Source organism: Artemia sp. Qi Xiang Cuo, chromosome 17, assembly GCF_049724085.1.
Source record: "Artemia sp. Qi Xiang Cuo chromosome 17, ASM4972408v1, whole genome shotgun sequence".
In the NCBI taxonomy this organism is placed as follows: Eukaryota; Metazoa; Arthropoda; class Branchiopoda; order Anostraca; family Artemiidae; genus Artemia; species Artemia sp. Qi Xiang Cuo.
In genome coordinates this window covers 57,165,520-57,172,227 of record NC_142810.1, presented here as the reverse complement: position 1 = coordinate 57,172,227, position 6,708 = coordinate 57,165,520, and positions in this window count along the sequence as shown.

Genomic DNA, 6,708 nt, shown 5'->3' with positions numbered 1-6,708 from the left:
GAAATTAACATAAGGTGGGCGCCAAACCCCTATGCCTTCCTAAGGCCAGAACAAAATTTGCATTTTGCTCCAAAAAATATAAATGTTTTTAATTTTATAAATTTAATAAATCAAATAATATTAACATTTTGATTACTAAATATCAGTACATGTATATTAAACTGACAATGCACATTCAATTGTATTTTTTGCAAATTTTGCAAAGTGCAAATTTTGTTCTGGCCTTGGGAAGGCATAGGGGTTTTGCGCCCAACTTATGTTAATTTCTGCTCGTTCTGAGTTTGACTCGGTTATTTATTGTAATTTTTGTTCGTTTTGGGTTTCATTTATTTATCGAAACCGATATGTGGTAGTCTCATGCTTGGTGGATTATTTGATTTTATTTCTGCTCATTTTTGATTTAATAGAGTTCTCTACTTTTCTTTGAAAAATTTATTTTGTGAAAAAGTTTTTTAATTAATTTCTGTTCGTTTTATATTGACATAGTCTTTTCAGGGAAATAGAAATTAACACTTTAAATCTTTTCGTTTTTAAGACTTTATAGTTTGGCCTTCTATTTGTATGCTGGAGAAAAATTTTCAGTGATTTTTAATAACATTCACCCTTTTAAAAATCTGGACAAAAATAGTACTGTTTAATTTAGTTTCATACCTCCTCTAGTTGACCTGAAATGAAAAACTTGATACCATTCGCAAAAAAATAAGTTTACTTTCTTTGGTAGCTTCGATACATTTAGACTATTTTGATTTGGTTAAATTTTGAGAGCAAAAGTAGCCCCGAAATTTTGAACATAATACCCTCAGTCGTTCTTGGGATACTGCTGAGATGCCTTATTTGGAACAAAGTATAATCACCTACAGAACAAGTACTGACAAAACTCTTCAAAAGTGACCCCGCGTACCTAAGTGCCTCTAGACGCAAAATGTTGTACTACTTAATCGCTCCGAGCCAAAGTACTTTGCTCCGGCCAATAATTATGCTAGAGCGTGATTCAGGCAACGAGTGACCGGGATGAATTATGTAACTACGGTTTTTAGTGGCCAGGTTCGCATAGGTATACAAAGGGTCACATTTGTGTGTCTAGAGGATAGGTTTTGTCAGTACTTGTTCCGTAGGTGATTATACTTTGATTTGGAATTAGCAATACCACGGTGCATTTTGATTTAATCTTAAGACAACATTTAGTTTTTAAACATAATGGGCAAATGGGAGGGTGGGCGCGGGAGGGTGGGAGTGGAAGGGGGATTAATTGCCCTCCAGTCACTTTCAACTATTAAAAAGGACATCAGCCCTTTCTATTTTCAATCGAATGAACCCCTTTCGAAGTTCTCACGACAACTCCTTCGATACGAAATGCCCTGGTCTAAACAACAACAACGAAAAATATCACTAATCACTTTCGACTATTAAAAATAGTACTAGCCCTTTGAACTTCAAATTGAAGGAACCCTTTTTCAAGTTTCCACGACAAAGATTTCAATAAAAACCTTATATACCCCCAGGGCATAACTTAAAACCCTTGCCCTGAGGGTTGTGGGGGAGTGTCCTCCTCAAAAACATATTTTCTATTTGTAAATTAACTACGCTGAACAAAATGGCTATCTCAAAATTTTTAGTGGCTGTGTTTGGGGGAATGACGGGCGTGGGGGGGGGCTAGTTGCCCTCCAATCACTTTCGACTATTAAAATGGGCACTAGCCCTTTGAATTTCCAATCGAATGAGCATTTTTTGAGATTTCTAAGACAATGCCTTCTATAAAAATCTTATATGCCCCCAGGGCATAACTTAAAACGCTTGCCCTGAGGGTTGTGGGGGAGTGTCCTCCTCAAAGGCATATTTCCTATCGGGAAATCAACTATGCTGAACAATATGGATGTCTCAAAATATTAAATGGATGTGTTTGGGGGAATAATGGGCAAGGGGGGGCTAGTTGCCCTCCAATCACTTTCGTTTACTAAAAAGGGCACTAGCCCTTTTAATTCCAATCGAATGAGCCTGTTTTGAAGTTTCTACGACAACGCCTTATATAAAAACCTTATATACCCCCAGGGCATAACTTAAAACCCTTGCCCTGAGGGTTGTGGGGAGTGTCCTTCTCAAAAAAATACTTTCTATCTGGAAATAAACTCCGTTGAACATAATGGCTATCTCGAAATTTTGATTGGATGTGTTTTGGGGATTGAGGGGGGGCTAGTTGTCCTCCAATCACTTTCGACTATTAAAAAGGGTGCTAGACCTTCGAATTTCCAATCGAATGAGCCTGTTCTGAAGTTTCTACGAGAACACCTTCTATAAAAACCTTATATGCCCCCAGGGCAGAACTTAAAACCCTTGCCCTGAGGGTTGTGGGGGAGTTTCCTCCTCAAACATATTTTCTATTTTGAAATCAACTACACAAAACAAAATGGCTATCAAAAAATTTTGAATGGATGTGTTTGGGGGAATAATGGGCTTGGGGGGGGGGGGCTAGTTGCTGACCAATGACTTTCGACCATTAAAAAGGTTCTAGAACTCTCGATTTCCAATAGAATGAGCCCTTTTTGAAGTCTCTACGACGACCCCTTCCATATGAAGTGCCCTGCTCCAAAGCAAAAAAAAAAATAATATATGGTACATTGTGCCAACATTGTTCTTATATTCCCTCTGCCCCAAGTGTTTTGGGGGAGTGTCCCCCTCAAAAAGATATTTTCTATCTAGAAATCATCTACGCTGAACAAAATGGGTATCTCAAAATTTGGATTGGATGTGTTTGGGGGAATGATGGGCGTGGGAGGGGGAGGCTAGTTGTCCTCCAATCACTTTTGACTATTAAAAAGGGTGCTAGACCTTCGAATTTCCTATCGAATGAGCCTCTTCTGAAGTTTCTACGAGAACACCTTCTATAAAAATCTTATATGCCCCCAGGCTATGACTTAAACTCCTTGCCCTGAGGGTTGTGGGGGAGTGTCCTCCTCAAAAACCCATTTTCTATCTGGAAATCAACTACGCTGAACAAAATGGTTTTCTCGAAATTTTGATTGGATGTGTTTGGGGAAATGATGGGCGTGGAGGGGAGGGGAGGGGCTAGTTGCCCACCAATCACTTTCGACTATTAAAGAGGGTTCTAGCCCTTCGAATTTCCAATCGAATGAGCCGGTTTTAAAGTTTCTATGACAACGTCTTCTATAAAAACCTTGTGTGCCCCCAGGGCATAACTTAAAACCCTTGCCCTAAGGTTTGTGGGGGAGTGCCCTCCTCAAAAACACATTTTCTATCTGGAAATCAATTACGCTGAACAAAATGACTATCTCAAAATTTTCACTGGATGTGTTTGGGGGAATGGTGGGCATGGGGGGGCTAGTTGCCCTCCAATCACTTTCGACTATTAAAAAGGGTACTAGCCCTTCAAATTTCCAATTGAAGGAGCCTTTTTTGAAGTTTCTACGACAACGCCTTCTTTATAAATCTTACATGCCCCGAGGGCAAAACTTAAAACCCTTGCTCTGAGGGTTGTGGGGAAGTGTCCTCCTCAAAACACATTTTCTATTTGGAAATCAACTACGCTGAACAAAATGGCTCTCTCAAAATTTTTATTGGATGTGTTTGGGGGAATGATGGGCATGGGGGGGGCTAGTTGCCCTCCAATCACTTTCGACTATTAAAAGGGTACTAGCCCTTCGAATTTCAAATCGAATGAGCCTTTTTTGAAGTTTCTATGACAACGCCTTATATAAGAACCTTATATGCCCCCAGTGCATAACTTAAAACACTTGCCCTGAGGGTTGTGGGGGAGTGTCCTCCTCAAAAACACATTTTCTATCTGGAAATCAATTACGCTGAAAAAAAGGGCTATTTCGAAATTTTGATTGGATGTGTTTGGGGGAATGATGGGCGTTGGAGGAGGGGGGCTAGTTGCCCTCCAATCACTTTTGACTATTAAAAAGGGCACTAGCCATCCCGATTTCCAATCGAATGAGCCCTTTTCGAAGTTTCTACGATAACTCCTTCGATATGAAATGCCTGTCGGAGAAAAAAAAAACACATTGTGGCCACATCGTTCTTTTCTTAGGCAGTTCTTTACTATGATAAGCTTATGGAACACATAATCTATAATGTCAACTAATTCCCATATAACCAATTTCTTGTTAGCGTTTATCGTCTTTTTTATCTTTATTCGCGAAGATGTTGGGGGGGGGGGTAACATTCTACTCTTTGCTATCTCAGAAAAGGGTAAGGTTAGGAAAATGAAACATTCAGGGATGGGTCTACAGGCTAAAGTATGTCCCGGGAAAGTATTTTTAACTACCTACCTCCTCTCCTTCTCCCTCTAGAAGGTCCTAAAAATTGCCTACATGACAGGTAGGCTACCTATTGAAATTTTGACAAAACAACATTTTACTTTAATTTTCAGTTATCAGTTTCTTTTTCTCTGGCTTTAGTTCTGAAAATGCAATTCCTGTTATTTGAGTAGAATTTTAAGTGTATATCGTGCGGCTAAATGTCAGGTCTCAATATTTTTCTTTGTAGTTGTCAGGCCTGTGAGACTGCAACATCTCTGCTGCAGCTGCTTCTATCTTTCTATTATATTGTAAAAGACTAGGCTACGTCTTACCCTAGTTTTGTTTAAAAGAAAAAAGTCAATAAACGAACAGTCCAATCCGTGTGTGTACCAACGGATATTCTTACTTTCCGTAATCTAAAATTCTTACCTAATTTTTTCCGGCATATTTTCAACAATCTTCATTTTTATTTTTGTATATTCTTATGTCCCGACGCCCTCTGCACTAGCTTTATCGTGGTTTAGCACGGCTGCTTGTCAGTTGGTGATTAAATAGTACATCTTTTCCAAAATTTGATTTTTACAAAACACAGAATTACACCTCACGGCCATCATTTCCCAAAACACATCCAATCTAAATTTTGAGATAACGTTTTGTTTGAGATAATCTAGTATGTCATTGGCGCTTTACTGAAAACTATATGTGTCTTTAACAGTCTTGGAAAGTATAAACAAAATTAAAATAAATATTTGATATATAATGATATTAATTGTTGAAAGATCCATTAGTTCCGATTTTATTTTACTGTAATTTTATTTTCATTTTCAATGCTATAAGAACTGCAAAAGAAAATATTTGCAATATAATTCGTTTTCAGTGAAACGCCAATGACGCAGTAGGCTTTAGGTTTATACAATTAATGAGGGGGGCACTATCCAAACTCTTGTTTATAGTGAAACTATATTCTTCTTGGACAATCTTAGAAAAGGTTAATAAATTAAACTGAATATTTGATGTATAATGATATTAATTGCTGAATGCTCATCAATTCAAAATTCTACTGTAATTTTAATGTTTATTTTCAATATTAAGTACAAAAGAAAATATTTGTAATATAATTCGTTATCAGTGAAGCGCCAATTACGCAGTAGGCTATAGAATTTTACAGTGAGAGAAAGTGGAGATACCCAAACTCTTGTTTGTAGTGATTTTTGTTCCTTTCAAGCTTGGTTTGGATATTCAACTTGAGTTCCACTCGTTTTAAGATTACATTATTCATTTATATTAATATCTACTGCATGTTTGTTTGCATTGATTGTTTATTTAATTTCTGTTCATTTTGGGTTTCATTCAAAATATTTTTTTTTTCGTTTTAAGCTTGACTTGCATATTCAATTTAAGCTTTTTTCGTTTTAAACTTTATTTATTCATTTATATTATTACTGTTTATACATTACGTCCGTCTTTTATTATACTTTATACGTTACGTCCTGTTGTTGCATGTCATAGTTCTCCAAAGAACTACAACAGGCTACGATAGGACGTAAATTAGACTGGGCGAAAATATTGATTGAGTCTTTTAATAATAAGTTAATATAAGTTGGGCTTAAGGAAAAATCTCCTGTGTCTCTATTTATAGCAAAATTTCCGTTTATATATTTTTTTTTATCTCAATTGCCCCTTTAAAATATTGCAGTAGGCCATTTACCGTAAACAGTATACAGTAGGCCATTTACAGTAGATATTAAAGTTGCCTCTTTAAAAAGAACGAAATGATCAGTATTTCGAAGATATGGAGGGCCAAAGCTGAATCAAAGCTGTAATTTCTATTTTCAAATCTCAGGGACTTGTCTATTGAAATTTTGTGTTCATGCAAACGTTCCCCCAGCTGTAGTTGGGTCCTTCCAATGTAAAATTTCCCAGACCAGCACGGGACTCTGTAGACACCACTACCCAGTATAGGGTCAGTTTTGTCCTTTCCCGAGTTGAAAAAAGTTCAAATTTTTGTTCAGTTTTGAAAGAAACAGAGAAATTATTTTTTTTTTATTTTTCTCAGGGAATTTAAAAAACAGCCTGAAACCCCCCAAAGAATGGCGTCAGATAAAAACAAAAAAAAACATGGAATGTCAATGAAAAAAACGCGTATATAGGAATTTACCCTGGCTTAAAAAAAAAAAAATGAAAATCCCTTTTTGGCTTGGGTAGCACTGATGTATCCTTTTTTTCCTTCCACTGTTAGCAGGGAATTGGAGCATCATGGGGGATTTTTAAGAGCCAATTTTAAAGAAAATTAAGTACATAATCACATGGTTTAATTAAAATAAAAATCCTGTGATAAAGAGCTCGAGTTTCGGTGTTCTTATGCCAATAGCCTCTCTAAGAACCAAATATATAAAATTCTAAGGTCATTAGATGTATTAATCTGATTATGTACTATGTTCTATGGTAT